This window comes from Nycticebus coucang, chromosome 1, assembly GCF_027406575.1.
Source record: "Nycticebus coucang isolate mNycCou1 chromosome 1, mNycCou1.pri, whole genome shotgun sequence".
Classification (NCBI taxonomy): domain Eukaryota; kingdom Metazoa; phylum Chordata; class Mammalia; order Primates; family Lorisidae; genus Nycticebus; species Nycticebus coucang.
In genome coordinates, this window is record NC_069780.1 from 78323831 (window position 1) to 78346241 (window position 22411).

General features: G+C 42.9%; 1 long non-coding RNA gene across 1 annotated transcript in view; it reads right to left on the reverse strand.

Moving 5' to 3' along the window:
• Positions 1 to 13392, reverse strand: part of LOC128588645 (uncharacterized) — a 53020-nt gene extending 39628 nt beyond the window's left edge. Inside the window, exon 1 of the long non-coding RNA XR_008380807.1 lies at positions 12708 to 13392. This is a non-coding gene — a long non-coding RNA (uncharacterized LOC128588645). The remainder of the gene's footprint in view (positions 1 to 12707) is intronic.
• Between the last annotated feature and the right edge of the window lie 9019 nt (positions 13393 to 22411).

Sequence of the window (22411 nt, forward strand, 5' to 3'; positions counted from 1 at the left end):
TGCTCCTTTGTATGGTTTTGCAGGCTTCAGTGAGCCAGACTGTCTCTTCCCCTCCCTCTGGCCCCGTCAGAATATAAACCCTTTGATCATATCTTGCTCAGCCTTTGTGTTTCCAAGCTGAAGCGTTCCAATCATTTCGGCTTCTCCTCAAACAAAAATTACATTTCCTTGATCATTTTAGCTCTTCTCCTCTGGACATTTTCCAGCTCTTTATATCATTCTTGAGGAGGAATCCACCTTCAGCTGGGCTTTGATAGTCCCTCATTGATTCTCTAGTTAGCATAGGCCTCATACAATGGCTGTAGACCTAGTGCTCCCCCCTCCAGCCCCTGCTCTGGTGACCACTCCCCACCTAGGGAGCTTGGCAGCCCCCTCTCACCTTCTTCTGGCCAAGAAGACCTACTCAGTCTCAGCCTTGACTCTGGTCCTCTCAGTTAGATCAAGAGCTTTGTCCCTTCTAAATCTCATTCTTTCCTGAATCCTGGTGGGTGTCCCCTGACGTCTCTTTCATTTCACACTCCCCTCTGTCAGTATGATTGACATTTAGCTATTTCATCAGACAGCATCGTGCAATTTCAGTGACTTAACACAACAAAGACCTATGTCTTACTTCCACAGCCTGGGAAGGGTTGGTGGCTCTCTTCCTTTTGAAGCTATGCCACCTGGAGCATGTGACCTCTGGGTTACCAAGTCAGAAAAAAAGGTTCTGGAGAAGGCCCACCAGCTCTTACTAGCTCCACCAAAAACTACACATCACCCCTGCTCGCAGTCCTCTGGTGAGAAATAACCACGTGGCCCCAGTCTATTTGCAAAGAAGGCAGAGAAATGTGGGCGAGTGTATGGACTGATTGTGAACACTGGTGGTCTCTGCTACCTCCTGCACAACGGCACACATGTGCTGGGACCTGAGAAAATGTTGCCAGCTTCCTTTCTGTGCGAAGCTTTCCAAATGAGCGTGTGTACTTCTCCTCTGCACACTTCCTCACGACCAGTCTCCCTTTACCTCCTGCAGGGTGACTTTGTCCACTTTGCACACCACTGCTCTGAGAGGTCACTCTTTCTCATAGCCCTTCTTTCTTTGGTCCTTTGCAAGCCCTGAACGTGTCAGCCTTCCTTCCCTTCCTGGTGAAATCCTCTCCTCCCTGAGTGGATATCATCGTCCAGCTCTTCCTGGTTTCCCTCACCCTCTGGATGCACCCTCCTACCTGGGCCTCCCCTGGAGGTAAGGCCCAACCAGAAGCCTTCTTTGGATGTACATTCTCTGCATTGAAGAACAGAGGATATTTGAAGATTTTCAAGCCTTCAGACATTTTCTCTGTGCTGCCAACTCCAGGAAAGAATATGGGTTTAAAGTCAGGTGGACCTGGAATTGCCTCTGACCTTGAACAAGTTCTATAATTCTCCTGACCATCCATTTCATGTAACACGGAATAAAAAACACAACTCATGGGATGACAGGGAGGATTAAATGAAAGCACTAGTGAAAGTGTTGGGTTCAAGAAAAGTACAACAGATTTTGCTTTCTCTTCTTCATCACTTCCAGTTCTGCATTCCATCTGAACTTTATTCATTCCAGTACATCATTTATTCACTATTTCTTGAACACATCAAACACCTCCTATGGCCAAACAGTGCCAAGCTTTGGGGAGAGAAACAGAAATAAGACAGACCCTTCAAGAGCCCAAAGTGAGGTGAATGTCCCCAGCGGGTACGCAAGGCAAGTCACTGAAGTCAATGTTCTAATGAACATCGAATTCTTTTTCAAGTGAAAACTAAGACAGAAATTCATATATATTTGCAAGTCTGATTTTTGTTAACAGTGATTCAACATTTAGTCCAAAATTCAGACAGTGTGGTTCACGTGTGGCAGGTGGCTCTGGAGGGCTGCGTGGACACCCACTGGAGGAAGCACTGGCAGTGAGCCTTCCCTACGGGGGCAGCACAGCCCCCCACTGGGTTTACGTGGGCCTGCTAAGTGGATTTTGTCATCTGTTGTTTTTTTTTTTAATTGAGACAGAGTCTCACTTTGTCACCCTTTTTAAAAATTGAGACAGAGTCTCACAGTAGAGTGCTGTGGCATCATAGATCACAGCAACGTCCAACTCTTACGCTCAAGCAATTCTCTTGCCTCAGCCTCCCCTAGCAGCTGGGACTATAGACATCCACCACAATACCCGGCTATGTGGCATCTGTTTTTAACCAAACTAACCCACCAAGATGGACAAGTGGCTTAAAAATTTCCTGAAATAAAGCTATAATAATTAGAGTGATCTTCTAATTTATCATCCAAATGAGGACACTTCTGAGGGCAAAGGGGGCACTATTCATCATTATGCAAAGAAACAGGTGTAAGTGGAGAGTGTGCTAAGCCAACTGGGACACATGTTCACTCTACTAATGACACAAACACAAGCAAACAAGAGGACAGCAGAGCTGATGTTTTCACTCCAGGTTCAAGATCTCCATCAGCCACACTCAAGATTAAGAGAAAGCATACTATAATAACGCCTGCCAAGACGCTAACTAAAATATTTTGAAATTATTAAAAAGGATGTCTTGCATAAGAATTCATATTTGCTATTGTTCATAATAAACTTCAACCTTAGAGTTTCCTGCTCTTTGGAATATTAGCATTAGCTAATTTAAGTGAAGCTATCACTTTAGCAAAATATTTAAAAATATTGTCCTTTTAACTTAATTCTCTATGTTTAACATCAATTTTCATATATATTTTGTAATGCATCTAACATGTTAGTATAGTAGTAAATATACATAGTTTAACACTAAATAATAATAAATCAGGGGATGTATGCTCAAACATAACTTAGCTGACAGAGATGTATGGTGAAAAATGTTTAAAGACCATTGACTTGCAGGGGTGTCCAACCTTTCTTTTTTCTCTGCTTTACATTGGAAGAGAGAAAGTTGTCTTGGGCCATCCAGTAAATACACAAACACTGATGAAAGGTGATTAAAACAAGAAATGTCTGTGTGTATTTTCATGATATCTGACTCTACAGATAAGTAAAAAAAAAAAAAAGGTCCTCACAAAATCAGCATGTGGCATGCCAGCCACAGCTTGGACACCCCTGGCTCTAGAGCGTGCCCCTGGAACCAACCCACTTGCACTGTCATAGGCCAGTGTCTTGATCTCACTGTGAACCTAATAGTTAGACATGGCATATATCATTTCCTCTCCAAAACACCCACCTTCTGACTGCCCAGTTTTCCTCACTGAAACCTCTAGAATTCCAAGTTCAAGACTTTTAAGAGAGCTTTAGCTTCAACTCTGACTTTTCCAAGACTATTCTCTGCCCAATATCCAACTATTCCTCAGGTCTCTTCCTCCCCATCTCTTCCCATTCCCTTCCATTTCTGCTGCCACTACTTCCTTCCAGCCTTTCCTCACTACTGTGACCATTCCTAACTGCTTTGCCTCCGGCCAGACTCCTCCGATCCTTTCTGTACTCTGCTACCACATTCCGTATCTGGACTGCTCTGTTTCATTCTGTCCCTGCCCCAACCCTAACTCAAAAAGCTCAATAGTTACATCTCTCATTGTCCTTGAATTTGAAGATTCTTGCAAGTCTTGCCAAGACCTTCTAGAATCAGAACAGACTCGTCCATTGATTTCTTTAGTCAAAAAAAATTGATTAAGCATCTCCTTTGTTCCAGGCATTGTGTGGGTCAGTGGACATACATCTATGAGTAATAAACAGCCATTTATTAAGTGCCTACTACATGGCAGATACTGTGCTGGCAAAAAAAGATGACACAGTGCCTTTTTACAAGGACCTTTCAGGCTACACTACAAGGGCTTATTCTTTCTATGGAATCTGATATCTAACTTCCCCATATAAATCCCTCAGCTCCAATTCTTTATTCCTTATAAACATGCTGGATTCATCTCCTCATTCTGCCCTAGCTCCATACCCTTTGATCCAGCAGCTTCTCCCTTTGACCATGTCTGTGTACCTTTAAGGTGTTACTAATTTCTTATGACCTTGTGGAGCTCTGCTTGACCACTAACCCTTACTCATTTCTTCCCCTAAAGTCCTATGTCAGTTACTGGGACTGTACTACACACGGCTCCATTGTCATTTGAGTTATATGCACACATATATAGTGACTCCTCAGCCAGCCTGTGAACTCTTACTTTACACTTTTTTTCCCCCACACCACATCTACCATTATAGCTGCTCCTTAAATATTATTCAGTTATACCAAGATCAATGCTGTGGCCTTATTAGGGTAGGGAATTAAAGGAGTCTTTTTTTTCCAAAATATTTTTCATATTCTCTGTAATGTGGTTATATTACTTTTATAATGAAAAAATTACAAATAAAAATGAATAAAATACTTCTTTAATTCAATTTAATTGAAATCCAGAAATAATTGTTCTCATTAGGTAGCCAGACCTTAGAAGTACTAGGGCTAATTTAGACTGGATTAGAAAAATTCAAAAGCAGTTATTATCACACAACCAAATCCAAATATAAATTGCTCTCTCTCTCTTGATGACAGACCAAATTTTCTGGGGCACATCTAATGTTGCCCTAGTTCTGGATTTCCTAGAACATCCTCCAGGGTCAGGCCAGGAGCAGCTGTCAGAAATGCCTAATATCACAACTTGTGTACTGCATGTTAACCCTGTAAAAACATGTATTCATATAGGTTTGTGGCCATTGCCAAATGGATCTTAAAGGACTTTTGCCTTCAGTGTAGCCCATAATGATGTCTTGGGAAACTCCAGTCATTAGCAAGCATTGGAAGCAGGACCAACGCTGTTTGCTCTTACAGCCATCAGAACAGAGAGGCACAATTTGCGTAAGATGATGAATATTCTTAGATTAACTGGCTAATGTTTTAAAGTAATGGGAGAGAGGGGTGGGAGGGTAGGTGGACCTCCTATAAAATTAACAACCAGCCTGAATTCTGCAGCATAGTCAAGAAGGTTAGGGTGACAGTGTGAAATGAATAGGATCCCCGCAGAGCAAATATACCCTTTTCCTCAACAACCAATTCACTCTACCTCCTGCCTCTCCGACTGACTAATTGAGCAGTAAGTTTTATTGCTTTGATCATTTATGTCATATCTTTTTATCTCTCTCCCACTTAACTCTCCCTGGCCCGTGAAGGGCAGTTTTAATATCTAGCCCTGTTGAAATTTGCTAGACTAGTTCAACGGAGCATGGATCTGGAGTTTTAAACTACCAGCATCTCTCCCCACCTTGGTTCTGCTGAAAAGAAAGAAACATTTGCTCCTCACTTTTCTGATAAAGAAATCCCAGAGCATTCAGCTGTTTGGGGGTGTAGATAACAAACAGGCGAGAGAGAAGCTTAGAGAACTGAAGTGTAGGCTTCATTTGCTCAGATGTTCTTTGCTTTAAGATCTTATCATGGGGGGTGTTTAGAGTTAGGAATTTGAAACTTCTGTATCATACAAAATAGGCACCAGAAATGCTTTATTTTTCTGAGAAGGTGTGACGATCGCATATGGAAGAGAAGGTGTCCCAGATGATAAATGTTCTTTCTGTTCCAGCGCCCACCTCGTCTTACTCCTACAGAAGAGAAAATGTTAGCAGCGCTATGGTGTGCAACATTGTAAACACCTCTCCTCAGTCCCTTCCAATTGCAAAATGAACTATGGCAAGAACAAGATAATATGGGGGAAATGGGATGTTCAAGGACTGCAGATTTCAGCATTTTCCCTGATGCCATCTGAGCAAAAGGGCTCAAAGGGAGCAGCGAGGCCTCCAAGCGTGAATCTGATTCAGGATAAACAAGGCAAGCTGCCAATGACCTACCCTTTCCTCAGCAGGGTTACATAAGCACCTTCCTACTTTTTCAAAAATTAGAAGCTCTATTGATTTAGTGCTCACCATGCTTCTGTGTGATTTATGACCCAGAAGATGTCTGACAGCATTCAGCCTGCTTTGAGAAGTTCCAGGCCAAAAAACACAATGAAGAAATGCAGAAAGAACTTTTCTCACTTGCAGACGAGCCCCTGAAAATCTCATCCCTATCATGAAATCCACCTTTGCTTAAGGCTTCCTTTAGATAAATAATGAGGAAAAAGTAAACTTTAAATTTGACCACTTTCTTGGCAAATGCACATCTTTTTGGAACTGAAATTCCCTGAGAGCCACCTTATTGTATTATCTGATGGTCTCCTCACCTCCTTCCATCCTCCCGTTGAGATAGTTACTTGTTAGATGTACTACTGCTTAATGCAACAAACATTTATCGAACACCTATTTTATGCCAGCACCACGATGTATTTATGAAGTTAACAAAGATGAATGCATTACAACTTATTTTCCCTTCAATGAGATGGTAGTATAATAGGTCTGCATCAGAAATGGGCTATTGTCCAACACACTTCAAGTGGCTGGCCTTTTCCTAGTGCAGAATGTCACTGGGAGGTAGCTATACATGCTGGGACCATGTGTCCTAATCTCCTTGCATCTAGATGGAGCCATGTGACTCTTTCTAGCTCTAAATGTGAGCTAAATTGTTAGGGGCCTTCCAGCCTTGGCCCATAACCCACCCCTCCACATGCATACATATACACTTCTCTGCATTCTCTTCTTTTGTCTGGGTAGAATGAAGATGGGTCCCAGAGCAGCCTTGGAAACCACAAACAATAGAACCTCCATAAGTGACCACTTCCCTACACTGAACACCTCCTTAAGTTAGCCTAATTTTCATAGAACCAGACCCACACCATACGCACATATCACTATAGTAGGCCTAGTTTCTTATGTGGATCACCTTCGTATAGTTTTTATAATTTAATTTGTTATAGTCCCTTGGGTGGTCAACTTACAGAGGCTCTACTATTCTGAAAATTGTAAAACTTCCATCAGCCTGTGCCTCAGTGTGTGGAGGAAGGATGCCCACTGATTTGGCCACCTGCCCTACAGCATCATTACATGAAGAGGAAATAAATTTCTGATGATTACACAGTTTGTACATGTATCAAGACATCACAGGCCGGACACGGTGGCTCACATCTATAATTATAGCACTCTGGGAGGCCAATAAAGATGGAATGCTTGAGCTCAGGAGTTCAAGACTAACCTGAGTAAGAGTGAGACCCCCGTCTCTAAAAACTAGCAAGGCATTGTGGTAGGTGCCTGTAGTCCCAGCTACTCAGGAGGCTGAGGCAAGAGGATCATTTGAGCCTAGGAGTTGGAGGTTACTGTGAGCTATGATGCTGCGGCACTCTACCAAGGGTGACAAAGTGTGACTCTGTCTCAAAAAAAAAAAAAAAAAAAAAACAGACATCATGTTGTCTCTATAAATATATACAGTGATTATATATCAATCATAAATAACAAAAAGAAGAGATAAATTTCAATGATGGTTGAACCAGTTTACATTGTTATGTCTATTAATTATAGCACTTCACCTACCCTAACATAAAGGAAGAAATAAATATGTTCAAATAACAAGACTACAAAATTATGAATGAAGAAGAGAAATGAGGGCAAGCATGAAAGGGACCAAGGTTCAAAATTGGAACAATTTGGCAGGGAAATTCCTGTGCCAAAAGTGGTATCTTAGGAGATCAAAATGGGTAAAAGAATTCTTCCTTTAAATTCAAAATTGTGTTTCCTAGTGTGCTAATAGCTATTTGAAGTCAAATAAATTAGAGTAGAGTTGGGGTACATAAAGTTGGGGTACATACAGATGTCTAATTCTCAAAAGACTTAATTATGTATTTCACTATGAACTGGATAAGTCCTGCTTAAGACTTTCCAATGACTGACAGTTCTATTCAGAATAAAGACAAGTCCTCATCATGCTCTACAATAATGTACATGACTCAGCGCTATGAGTCATGTACATCTTTTTTCTGACCTTATCTCATGCTGTGTGATCCACGAGAGTTCAGGCATTGAATGTCTTGCTGATCCCCATATCCTCAGCACTCAGCATAATTTTTGAAAGCATTTCTCAAACTTAATCAATTAAGGGATTCTAATTTGACGAACCCCCTGGGGAACTAGGATTTGTGGAACACATTTTGGAGAGATGCTCGTTTACAGAAAGCCCTAAACCTTTCTCTTATCTTCGTAAGGATTCGGAGATATGTGCAAATACAGAGGAGAATTTTAGCTCATGTTATCAGGCACCGGGGACAAAGAAGTATCCTTTACTGCATTGAGGAAGGCTCTGAGAGCAACCTGACAAAGAGATTCATAAAGCAAGTAGCAAATGGAGGGCCAAATTCTCCATGACTCATTGCTTCTCTCAACCACAGAGAGAGTGATCATAGTGTTGCCAGGTCAAAGAATTCCCAATGGAGTTAGTAGTCAAGTGTTCAGCAGCACTTAGTTGATTGAATCTCTAGGAATCCACCAAAGATCTTATTGACATTCAATTTTGAATCAATGTAGTTATTACTAGTGGCTTTGCTAGGCAAAATGGTAGGGATGTCTAATGTAGCAGACACACTTTCCTTGTCCTCTTTGCATAGTGTCCTCCAGCACTTCATACTACACAGGGCTCTCCCAGCACCTGTGCAACACTGCAGGAGCCTGGCATTTGCTGATGAGTCAAGTGAGCTTCATCATGATCATTACCATTGCTGAGCTTTTGCTGATCACCTTCTCTGAGGCTCTGCGTGCTACACATCTCTGCATAGCTACCCGCTCATGAGGCAGGCTTCTTAAGGTCAAAAAAACAAGGATATAGAGCAGTTAATCATGTGTGACTCCCATCTGTTAATAAGCAGTGTAAATGGGACAGAATTTATCATTTGCTTTTAGAGACACAAAGGTTAAGTGCTTTGTCCCACCCTACAAATCAAGACACTGACAGAGCCCAGAATGGAATAGGGAGAATTGACAGGGCTCTTTTCAATCCACCAACACCTTTTCTCTCCACACAAGTATTAGTTGGCTAAAATACCCTCATGGGTAGAAGCAGAAAACATCAATGAAAGGAAAACTTACAGCACCCGGAACAACAGATTGATACTTGAAGTAGAACTACAAGAGAGAGTCCAAGTAGAAAGACTCTGTCAATGGACCCCAATCTTCTCCACATTGAAAGGCAAGTTTGATTTGCTAAATTTCATTCCATCCAGACTATAAACCAAATGAGTGCCATTTCAAGAAACAGCTTCAAAATTCTCCAATCATATAGACTCATTTATTCCTCATTTCTAAGCTTGTTAAATAAGGCAGAGTGCCATCTCATCATATCTGAAAGTAGTTTGGGCAAGATCTGATGGAAAATATTTCCTGGCATTATTCTTTATAAGACTTTTTCTTAAAGTGTCAAGGGTCAGAGAGAAATGTTAAAAACCCAGGGTGTATCCATGAGATACCAGCCCTCTCCTCATCCCAAGTTTTTGTCTTTCAGGGTTTCTACAATATAGTTTAGGGGAGTTTTCCTAAAAGACATAGTCTAGGCCACAGATTCATAAAACTCTGGTCACTGAGGTCAGAAAGATCCTGATCTACCATTCTCAGACTTTGGGTTTCAAGCTTCTAACTCAGGACAAATGTCTCATTTGACTCCTTTTACCTTATAAGGCCCCTCCTTTCCTAGAGGTGCTACTGTACCATGTTTCTCAGTCAAAGAAGGTGTTAAAGGCACGGTTCCCTGAAGCTGAAGTCAAGACTTGGTCCTCAATGGATGCACTAGCTTCCCTCCCTGTCAAGGGCACAAAGGGCACAAAGGGCACAATCTTGGAACCCCATAATTTCAGAGAGGATGGAGTTAACAAGTGTGGATGAATCAGCAGAAAGTAACCTTCCTTCAAAGGGTGCTTACTGTCTTTAAAATCAAGTCCAACTCTTTTAGTATAGTTGAAAAGACATGCCATGATCTGGCCTTGGTCAATATTTTCAGCATCATCTTTCATCATGCTTTCCCATGAACCCTGAGCTCCAGCCGGGACCATGTGATTGCCGTGGCCAGAATGTTCCATGCTATTTCTTTTCCTCTGACTTCTGTACATGCTGTTTGTAGTTTCTGGGCATTCCTCAAGGAAGTACAAACATCTTTCCCCTGGGAAATACATGCCTGGCAGAATTAAGGGCTTTCACTTTTCTGTGTCCACAGTATCTTGAAATATTCTTCTTTATAGCATAACATATTTTATGAAATTTCTGTGTTTACATGTTTCTCTTTCACAAAATTTGAAACTCTTGGAGGTGAACTGGGCTTGGTACAATACAGGTACTCAACAAATACTTGCTAAGTAGAGGATTTGATTACTAGAGATACAACTATAAGAGCATTTCCTAATGGCAGTGGACCAAAACGTCTAATCTTTCCTGTGTAATTTTCTCCATGGGCCTTAGATTTTCACTCTGTCGATCTTCACTTTGGGGTCTGAGTATCTGCTAATGTCCCTTTGGAACTACATGAAAATAGTCTTATAAACTTAATAGAGAAAAACACTGTTAAAATTCCTATAGAAAAGTATAATATAAATTACTTTATATTTGCATATAGTGAGCCATATTAGTAGCATTGTGCACCATATTAGTGAGATGCCATTCTGTTCCTGCCCATCAATGAGAAGTCGTGAGAGAGGAATTCATTAAGAACAGAATGTTAAAGTACTTTGATGCTACTCCATATGATTATTTAAAGCTGCAAATATGGAGGAAAGAATATTCCTGAATGTGTTATTACATGATTTATGATCCTCTCAGTCCTAAGAAGCAAATTAAAGTCTAACAGATGGTTCTCCAAATCCCTGTAACTATAGTTACATGTTTTAAAAGTCAGAAACATCTTAGTGAATTGTTACTGAATTGTAGAGCTTCTCCAAGCTGCAGAAAGGCTTCTCCACCCATAAGGGGGTGGGTGGGACCCCAAGTGAGGCAGCCAACACCACTAGCTTCTTCCTCACAAGAACTTACTCAGCTGCCTGAGGCTGCCCTTCCCCAGCAGCTCTGGTCTCAAGGAACAAACTGTGTAAGTAGACTTGGTCCCAGCTGATGGATAAGACTTGATGTGGAGTAACTGACCATCCTAGAATGTAATTTCCACATGGGGATAGAGTTTTGTGGGTTTTGTTCCCAGAAGTATCTGAGGGCCAGGATGACTTGGCACATTATAGGTATACAAGAACTATTTGCCGAATGAACGGATGAATGAATAAAACGTTCTGATGCTCTGACCAGCGAGGTGTGACTATAGCACTAAGTGTTCTCCCAAGCAACCAGAAGTGCTTGTCGGGAGGGACGGGATGGTTGAACTCCTGAACCTGAGTTCTGACAGGTGTATGTCTGTTCCTCTCCCACCCAAGGCTCACCCTAGGTCCTGCCCAGATTCCAATCCAAGCTCCATGCACCTGGCCGACATCCATCCTTCTTAGTCCTGTGAGAAAACCATTTGCTTTCCTGGCTGGAGGTGGCTGCCATTTGCTTTGCCAACTCACTGAACATCCATACTTCACACACCATGCGTAGTGTCACCTGCCACCTCTGTGGGGGTGACGGCAGGTCCTGGCCCTTCCTCAGACCCTACTGCCCTATGAATAAACAGCCATGCCTGTCCAGAGGGCCCTGAGATACGACAAGCACTGAGAAAAATTACGAGCCCACTGATGCCTGGCACCAAAGCAAATAAAGTCATCTGAGAATCACTGATCCATCTATATAACTGGACACTTGAGCTATTTCTTTTTATTAGTTGATACATATTTTTTGATTCAGTTCTCCTTGCTTGAGACATAAAATCTTAAACCCCAGAAAACTCAACTTCTCCCTTTCCATGGAATTTTTCAAAAAAGACCCTTTAGAGATTACCAAGGGTCATTTTAATCAAAATAAAAGACATCCCTTATTAAGATAACTTTGTGACAAATAATTAAGATGTATTACTAGCATATACTTGTCCCAGATGCCTCATTGGTGTCCATTTGGACTAAGCACGAAGCTCATAGTCCATGCCTCCGCTCCTTAAAAGCAATTTATAACCTAACTCACCATCGTAACTACCTGAGAAGATTTTAATCCTAAACCTGTCACCAACCATTATTTTCGCGGGGTCCTGACAGTTCTACATTAAAACAGTTTATAAGTAAAAGTTAACGAGGCCTAGACAGAGCGATTTATGTTTCGGCATGTGAAACAGTCAACTTTCTTTCCTTAGCCAAAGGGAGCCCAGAGGTCTCTGTGCACTGAAGGGAGAAAAATATCTCAGCAAGATGAATGGCTCTTGCCTTTGGGCAAGTGGCTGATGTGTAGCCCTGAGCCTGAGGCTGGGGCATGGAGCAAAGCTTAGGAATATGATATGCAAAGTACAGCACGCTTTCCACCCCCCATTCCTTTCTGAAGTCACCACCTTCCTGGGTCCAGAGTCACTTCTCAGGTATTTTGGCAGTAGAAAGTGTCAATTTTCTCTTTGTAAGATGTCAGTGAATCAGAAATTATCCTTGATTCATCAAAGCCAACAGTGAGGACTCATAGGAACTTCCTGTTTGCCACTGATCGACCTGGCTGGTGAATCAGAGGAGGCCCACCCCTCCCCCAGAACCACCGTTCAGAGAAGGTGGGAAAGCCAAATGCTCCCTCCCTTCCACCAGGACCCCTCTCCTTGTACTGACTGGCACACCTTCGGAGAAGTCATCCTTTTCTTTAAAGAATGTCCCTCTCCCACCCAGTTTTATTAGTTTGCCAGGGCTGCCAGAAGAAACTTGCAGAGACTAGGGGGCTTAAACTTTAGAAATTTACCTTTTCACAGTTACAGAAGCTGGAAGTCCAAGATCAAGACGTCGGCAGTTGGTTCTTCTGAGTTCTCTCTGCTAGGCGTGCAGACTGCCACCCTCTGAATGTGTCCTCAAGGTCTTTCCTCTGCGCACACACATGCCTGCTGTCTCTTTGTGTGTCCAAGTGTTCCCTTTTCTCTGAGGACTCCAGTGAGATTGGATTACAGCCCACCCTAATGCCCTCGCTGTAATTTAGTCCCCTCTTTAAAGAAAGGCCCTATCTCCAAATACAGTCGTGCTCTGAGGAAGTGAAGGGTAGGGCTGCTTCGACATCTGAATTTGGGAGGTGGGAGGCCCGATTCAGCCCATCACACCAGTCAGTTGCTGAATCACTCTTGCAGCAAGTAGCTACCTTGAAGGTTTCTCTAACTCTCAGTGTGGGCTATATAATCCATTTTCGAGGAATAAATACCACCTTCTTGCAAAAGGAAACAGAAATGCCACGTCAGAAAGGAAGCCATCAAAGAACTCGGAAACAGCTCAGCAGAATAAACTCCTGTCAAAATCGTTAATTTCATTTTCTTCCTTTGATGCAGGCCGTGGATCAAATCTCTCTTTTTCTTTTTAAAGAGGAAGGAGGCTTGTCCTTCCTCATTTTATTCAAGTATTCTCATTAAGGCGACATCCTCTCTTGGCCCAACTGCATTCCATTTTTGATACCCAACTTTCCGAATCTGAACAGAAACTAATTCAGGGTGCTCAACCTGACACTGGTATGGGAGGTATTTCTCCATCCATTATTTGAAGTTATAATAAACCAGTGGGACTGGAGCTTCTCCCAAGAGAAGCAGGCCATAATATTTTCACTGTCACCATGATCACAGACTAAGAGGAGAGGCCAGGGTGCTATTTTTACTTCCTATTTTTTTTTTTTTTTTACTCCTGGTGTTAAATACAAGGAGAACAAGCAAAAAACAAACTGCCTCAGCCCCTGCAGCAGAATACAAACGTTCAACCTTTTTCTTTTTCGAGCTGCCCATGATGTATGTCAGGGATGACACGGATACTATCAAGGTGATTCGGTGCTGAGGAGATGCCTCTTAATTGTGTTTGCAGCCCAGAGCAGAAAGCATGCCCATTCGAGGTGCTTATTGTATCATTTTTAAATCAAGGCCATCTTTTTCTCAGTGGTAAACGTGAAATGTTTTTAAAGGCCAGACTTAGCATAAAATCTATTGGTTGCCATGGATACCACTTACCACACAGGACCGCGCTCTGTGTTCAACTGTGTGATTTTCTCTATTCAAAGGTTCAGCATTGTCAAAAAACAAATTACTTTTTCTGTTGTTTATCTCAAAGTTCATTACTAGAGAGGCAATAAATAAGAAGATATTCGTGTATGGAGGGGAGCAGTGTGGGGAGTTGCTTGGGCTCTGTGCCTTAAAATTCAGTATTTTTCAATAATTACAGCCAAATTGGCTATTGTTAGGAAATAAAATGCATTTTGATCTTTTTTGTGTATGTGAATATAAAGTAAAGCAGGTACTTGGAAGTCTGCGCCCAACAAAATTACATGGTAATAAGGGTTTTCACACCTACACAGCACTTAGTAGCAAAGCTCTGAAAGAGCATGATTAAACCCTCATAGGCTTGAAACTTGGTACCTGAGGCTCCCAGCTTGCCTTTATATGAGTGAAAACGTGGGTTCAGGACCTCTGCTCACTGCATTATTCATGCCATCTCTCCACCGCACACCTTTAGGGGTGGAACCTGTTAGGGTGCAATTATTAACCTCACAGGTCCACACAGCCCAGAAACTTGCACTGCTGTCCTCTTCTAATTAGCTTGAATATTTTCAGCTGACAATGACTTCCGATTCCCCCACCTCTACTTCCCTCCCATCTCCACTCCTCCAGGAAATGTAGAGGCAGGGGAGAACCCACATGGAATTTACAGAACTAGCAAGAGGGAGTTTCTCACATGACTGGAGGAGATTCAAAGATAATTGTCGTCAGCAAGTTCTCATAGGCCAAAGCCTGTTGTTACTTTGCTCTAACTCCCAGTTAATCACGGAATGCCTTTGAACACTGACTTGGTATTTAGCTAAGACCTCTTCCTTCACCCCTCTAGCACTTTTTAGCCTCCTGATTCAGGATATTTGCATGACAGTGCGGTAGAGAGGAGACCTTAATGAAGGAAAGTGTTCCTGAGCAGCGCCTGTGGTCCAGGGTGCCCTGGTAATAACGGCCCCAAGAGAAATGAAGTTCTCATTTGGGCTCACAGGAAGCAGTACAGGGATGCCCGCTCTTAGGCAAATTTCGATTTGTCACCCCAGTTATGTCTATGAGGACTGGTGAAGTTGTCAGCCTTCAGAGTAAGAGTGAAATTGCAGCCCCGCATAACCCACTTGCAAGATGCACTGAACATTAATTTACGTATTGCAAATATGGAAAACAAAATAAAAAAGGCAAAATAAAAGCGAGAATGCCCAAGGAAAGCTTGTGTTGCATTAGTAACTGCTTCGCTGCACACTTGCCCTTTTAGGAAACCAGCTGGGCCAGTCCTGAGTTCAGGTGTGCACCAAAGAATCAGGGAGGAGAGCACTAAGGCAGGAGCTCGCTGCCTGGAAACCAGGAGGAATGCCATGAGGGCAGGGCCCTAATGTGTTCACAGGTATATTCCAGGGCCCAGAAAGTCATCTGGCACCCTGTAAAACACAAGAAATATTTGTTATTTAGTCAAACAGCCAGCAAATAGTGAGAGGTAAGTATAGCAGGTATATCAGCTCGTCTTTGTGGCAAGCAAGAAATACCAACTCTCGTTACTTTATGCTAAAATGATACTTACAGCAATACCATGGGGAAAGTAGATAGAATCAGAGCAGTTTCAGGAATCTGGGTGGCAGGAATCCATGGAACATTTCTCCAGGGTGCTGCTACTGGGGCCAGGCAGCTCCCACCCTTTTCAGTCTTAACTATTACTCTGCTTAAGATTCAGATTTTAAGGGAGTGTCTTTTACCTTGGTTTGGGCCATGTATCCATCTCTTGACTAGAATATGGCTCGAACACATAGGTCTTGGGCCTGGCTAGAAATTACAAGTCTCAGCCTCCCTTGCAGCTAGGTGTAGCCATGAATCCAAGTTCTCACCAGTGGAGTTTGAGTCAAGGTGATATATAGGCATTGACAGACTAGGCCAAAAGACATGGGGAGGCACTCTTCTGTGTTCCCTTTCCTTCTTGCTGGATGGAAATGGCAAAGCCTGGGTAACTGTTGGAACCGTGTATTGGGGATGGCAGAGCTACCCAGACAGCCGAGGTCCCTGGATGACTCTGTGGAGCAGAGCCCTCTAGGTTTGTTATATGAGAGACAAACAACCTTTTATCTTGTTTGAAACATTAGATTTTGGGGTCTCTTCTAAGTCTTCATTTTAATAATGGGGATAAGAAGAGAAGCATGACCCCCACACACATACACACACACACACACATCCTAGCAATCTGTGGGGTTACTTTTGTCAGAAGAAGAAATGGGTATTTGGAAGCAAAAACATTAAATGCTCATTATAATAGTTATTATCGGCAACATGATTTTCGTGCACAAGTTACATTCAGTGTAAATAATCTCAGCTCCTGCTTACAGACTAGACTGTCTGGCTTGAAATTCCTGACCAAGAAGGGCCTCTTTTTTCTTTTTTTCATTTTCAAAATAAAATTTATTTCAATAGTAAAGAATTAAAATATGACTGTGAAAGTAGAAATACAGAAAAATATTTAAAATGTGCAACAGTAATTCTCAAAGTTAGTTAAGCACTAGAGTTTATGCTCAACTTCTACTTGAAACATGAACCAGCACTTTATATATTACTAACTACACTGGAAAAAACACAGACTGGCAATTTCAATTAATCATTAACATTCAAAACAGGTTTGTATAACTGATCAGGCCCTTGTGAAAATGTAAGTACAAATCTTGGGGATGCATTCTTTGAAGTTAGCCTCACTTGGCAGACTCATAAATCTATCACCCAAAGTCACAAAGTTAAGCCCTTACTAATCCATCCTTATAATTAGATCAACATGGAGGATATATGTGCTTTCTGGATTTAAAAAAATGAGATATTACATTGGTATATAAGCTGGTAAAGTCTCCTGAAACTCTGTTTCCACCAGATGGGTTTCAAATCCAGTCACGGAAAACAGACGAACTATCAAATGAATTCTATCCATCTTGTCCCCAAAGTTTTACTTACAATTAAAATACAGGTATTATTTGTATGTAGAACATACAAAAAGAATTAGAAGGTATTTGGATAAAGAGGGTAGTGAACTCTTCAGGAACCATCGTTTGCAGTTTGCAGAATAAGATAATCTTCTCTAGGAAGAATAATGCCAACATAGCAGCACTATATTCACCAGGAATCTCCCAATCGATTAATCATGTGCCAGGAAGCCAGACCTTCTGACTGCTCGCCACATCACTCAGCTTCCCTTTAATCTTCAGGAAGTGTCTCTTGAACTCCAAACAATCACCCTTAGAAAGCCGGAAGTCAACCAATATCTTCTCATCCATTTCTACCAAATTCACTTTGAAAATGAGTTTATTGTTTCTCCTATCAGTTGTTGATACAGTAACCCTGTTGCCATCTCCTGCTCCTGTACTACTCAGTAGTAGCCTTGGAAATAACGGGGCCTCTTTTTTTGACACTCAAACACAAGCCTGGCCTCAAGTGCGCTAAGTGTGCTAAGCTCTCCCCCACTTATGGAGCAACCAATCATGGAATCCCTCATTTATGGGACTGAGAATGCACTACAAAATGAAAGGAATTTAAACGTGGTGCCTGCCATCTTTGCCTCTGCAGCCACCACCACTTGACATGCAAACTAATCTCTAAGGCTGGTGAGCACATGCCCAGCCCCAACCAGCACCAGTTTGCACTAAGAACTCCTAAGGAGAAGTTATTGTCAGTAAAATAAACAGCTCATTAGTTAGGGGAGAGAATGATCAACAGAGGCATGGATGCCTAATTTTGTATTTTTATTTGTGATTTATTTCCCATCAGTTGACAAGTACTTATTGATTGTTTACCATGTGGCTATCCGTGCTCGCATTTTGAATGGAACCATGTATTGTCTTCAACATGAGTATTGTTGTTAGTGTTTATGAAGAAAAAGTTATTGGATTTTGTTTTCCAAGTTAAAATATAGACACACATGTAGTTTAACTCTTGCCACACTGTTATCAGTAACTTTACTATTTTGTGCTGGAAAACAAAAGGAAAACTGGATTTACTTAAAATAATTTCAATCCAGACATTGAGACATTTTTCTGGAGTGTTCTCATTTCATTGGTGAGGTCACCCTCCACCTCCCACATCCCCACTCCTTCTTTAATTTACTTGCACCCCATTCCTGGACCAATCTCTTTGCCCGTATCCTGGCATTACACAGCTTGGAAACCTTTTCTCATTAACTGTGCAGGTTGTTTAACCAGTTCTCTTCAGATGAAAGAGTTGGAGTTACCTCTCTGTTCACCTTCATCTGATATTCTACAATCCTTTAGAGATGGTCTTTCGTGCTTTGCCCAAGTACAAACCTTAGAAGCTTACTTAACAAGATATTATGAATCTTTTTGTACATGGAAAAGGAATGGGAATTTGTGGGGAAGGGAATCTAGAGCCAGAAGAAGAGGGGTTAGGGTAGAAAGTCTAAATTAGAACTTTCTGCAGTGATGGAACTGTTTCAGATCTCCACCAAAAAAAAGTATATATATATAGCTTTTTTGCATATTTATTTGTTTTTATTGTTGGCATCGAGGGCACAAAGATACTAATAGCATTTTTTGCATATTTCTGAGAGCAAGCAACACAATCCAATAGGATGGCCAACAGACACAAGTGGCTATTGAGCAATTTTAATTTTATTTAATTTTAATTCATTTAAATTTAAGTAGCCACACATGCGACTAATGACTACTGTTTTGGACCATGCAGTTCTGGATGGAAAGCCTCAGTAAATCCCAGTTGAAGCCTTAGAAAGAAACAGTGAGAAATTGCCTGTTCTAAACAGAACTTTAGCATTCTGTTCTTCATCATGATTGTCATGACAGTCTGCTCTACAGAATTGGGATGGGAAAGTGGAGGAGTGGCTGGCAACCATGGGACCTGGGGAGAGGGGAGTCTGAGTTCTTCACAGAAAGGTCCTTTCACCTTCGTATCCAAAACAATTGTGACTTAGGCTAAGCCGGTGGCAGCAGAGGACAGGCTAAGTCAGAAGTGGGCCCAGTAAGGACAATGAAGGTCTGATCTATGGGCTGATGTGGGCAAGTGAGGTGAATAATGAGGCTGGGCTTGTGTTACATGCTGTTAATGTCATAGGATGAACTCCACACACTGCAGTTCCACAGCAGAGCTCTGGAAGATGTGGCGGTGAGAGGGACACTACTAGAAACCCGCAGGGAAGAAGCTGGCCTCCCCAAGTCTACTTTTGGAACAGAAACATTAATCCCCTGAATGGTGGAAGCAGCAGGTCACCCGAGCGAGATGGGGAGACTTCCCTTCCAAGGCCACCCTGCTCTGCTGTCATCCCAGGAGGGCCTCTTCTTGAGTACTCTAGTCTGGTCATTCTTTCTCCACCCTTCTCTTACCATCCTCACCTTCTTCTTCCTTCCATTATGCCTGGCATACTTACAGAGAAGAAATGAGAACAATTGCTTAATGCCCACAGCTACAGTGGTGGCCCGATAATTTAGGAGCAAACTCAGAACAGCCATTGAGGCCCCCAAGGCCTGAAAGTAGCAGAGTGATTCGAGCCCCTCAGGTGCTCCTGAGAGAGGAGGTTGGGCAGTCCAGACATACGCCTCCTCCACAGGGAAGCTGAGGGCTAGCTCTAGGATAAAGAGGCCTTGCCCCTCCCACCTGTGGATAAATAGCTTCTCTGGCTCTCTTCTCTTGAGAGGCTCATCCCTAAGTGCTCACACAACCTCAGTTCCTCCCAAGCCAGGGGCTGACCCAGAGCTTTGCTCTCCCAGGCAACTGGTCTGATGTTCTCACAAACTCTACATTAATTTGATTATTTACTTGAAAAAAAAAATAAGCAACCAATGATTATAGCTCCCTCAGCCAATACATAATGGGGCCACGAAGCTAAAAGAACTGAGATCCACTTTGAGTCTTGGAAAGCCTTGCTGCTCAGAATGGCTCTCACACTTGGGCTGGGGCTGGGAGCTCCTGCCCCTTTAGGGAGGAGTGGTTAACATAGTTGATGTTAGTTCACCCCTTCTGTGTTTCATGGAAAGCCCACTGCATGGCTCTGCCTGAGTCATCAGGGTTCTGGAGTGCCTGCAATTCCTTGCTCAAGCAAAAAAAAAAATAGTTTTTTTTTTTTTTTTTTTTTTTGCATAGTTCTGAGAGCAAGCAACACGACCCTCCACCATATCCTGGAAAACTCCACGGTACACAATGCACGTGAGATGAATAGAGGCCTTATCAAGCAAGCCGTGATAAGGAGGTGTGTGGCATTCCAGGCCAGTCTCCTGCCTGCGAAGCTACATAAAAGCCCAGTTAGTGCTGTGTAACAGCTGTATTTTTCTTGTCTACAAATTCCAGTTGTAGGAAAGTGGCACGCAACAAGGAAATACCATGTTTGCCAATAATGGAAATTGTTTGAGATTTCTGAGAGGCTGGTGGATGAGAGGGGCTTGCACAGAGGTAACTTTGGGAGTTCATGTCCTGCCTCAAGATTTTGGATGCAGATGCGTTGCTTCTAACTTAGCAGCCCCAAACAGGGATGAGAGTAAATTTGGTACTTAGGTGAGACAGGGGAGGTGCAGAGAGAGTGGAATTGGAGGGTCTATAGAGGTTAGAATTGCAACATGAGGAGAGATGAAGGCAGAGCATCCAGCCCTAGCAAGTATGGGACCTCTCCTTAGATTCCTACCATCATATCTTGCCAAGTACCACCACATCCTGAGGTTTTCTCCCCCAAAGGCCTTAGAAGGGCCAGAATAGAGACACATTAGTAAGAAGCTTCCACAAGGAACTTCTCAATTGTTTTCCTGCCTACTAGATCTAGGTTTGTGGTTTGGGAAGACATGGGGTATGGGGGTCTTACAACTGCCCATGAGGTGGGATTGGTGGATTTCATTACGCCCAGTTTTGCAGATGAAGAAATTGGAGCTTACAAAGCTTAAGTGCCTGAGGCTGCACATCTAGCAGTTGACAGCAGCGGGATCAGACTTCAGCTTTCAAAGTGACACTCACTGCCCTTTATGACCTCTACAGCCTTTTCTCCAAGGATGTGGTGGGTCCTGACCTCCAACTCGCCCTATTCGGCCCCTGCCTTGCTTTGCCCTGCAGCGTATTCCCCTAGCTCCCAGCAGTCTGCTGGACTCAGCCTCCAGCATGTACATGCTCCTGTCTCCACGCGGGTGCTGCTTCCGAAGAGCTTGCTTGGCAGCTGAGGTTCTTCTTTGTTTCCAAACCCCTAATGACCTGTCTGCCTGGTTTCTGACCCTGGCTCTGGCCCACTCCAGTTTGACAATATGAAATTAGGGTTCTATCTCTGGGCTTTGAGGTCCTGTTTGCTACAGGGCTGCCCATGAAACCAGGCTGTGTTTGGTGGGAGCTAGGCCAGGCAGCAGGCCATTAGCCAGTGGCTGCTCCATGGAGATGCTGGACCAGGCAGGTGAGGCAAAGTCAGAAGCCGGGAAATGGAGCCAAGGGCTCATCAAGTGCAGGCACTGGGGGAGGAGAGACAGGAACCTGTGCAAAGGCTAATCACAGAAGCCAAAGGAATGTGCCAGGCAAAGGCAGACACAAAGGGACTGTCCTGGAGGTCCCTCAATGAGCACTGGGCATCTGTGGCGGGGCAGCCTGTGAGAGTGAAGTTGAGAATGTTTCCCTGGTGTGGTAGCCGCATTACCCTGGATGAGGTACGGGGAGGCCAGATGCAGATCAAGGGGGAGAAGTGGGAGAGAGTGCTATACTCACAGCTCCCTGGGAAGAACACAGCCCACCACGCAGGGCCACCGGGGCAAGCAGCAGGGTCAGTGGCAAGGCGGAGAGGCAGGGTAGGCAGACTGAGCATGGGCTACTTTGAGTGATCTCAGCAGCCTCTGGAGGCACGGGGGCTGTCCCAGGTCAGCTGGTACTTGGCCCTGGGGAGATAGGGTTGGGTATTTCTTAACCCTGGGGTGTGAAAGCCCCACATGGGAGGTGGTTGGGTGTGTGAACATTAACTGATTACTTAAAAAGGGGAACTGACCAGTCTCTAGCTGGTGCCTCAAAACTGGGTCAATATGGTTTTTATCTTTTTTTTTTTTTTTTTACGGTTTTTGGCCGGGGCTGGGTTTGAACCCCCCACCTCTGGTATATGGGGCTGGTGCCCCACTCCTTTGAGCCACAGGCGCCAGCCTGAAGACGGTTTTTATAAAAACTATACTGCAACTGGGTTGAGATGGATTCCTAAAGAGAGTTCTGGTTTTATTATTTAATTACAAAAATAGTATACAGAAGCTGAAAAACTTAATAATATAGTGAAAACTCATTGAATGCCTATATCAAAACATCGTACATACCCTATAATGATATACAACTATTATGTACCCATAATAATTAAAACAATTTTTAAATAGCAAAAAAATGATGATTTCTCTATGTCATGGATAAACTACTATTAATACATAAATATGTATTGTTTTAGAACTTTGGTTAGGCCAATAGGAAATGTATG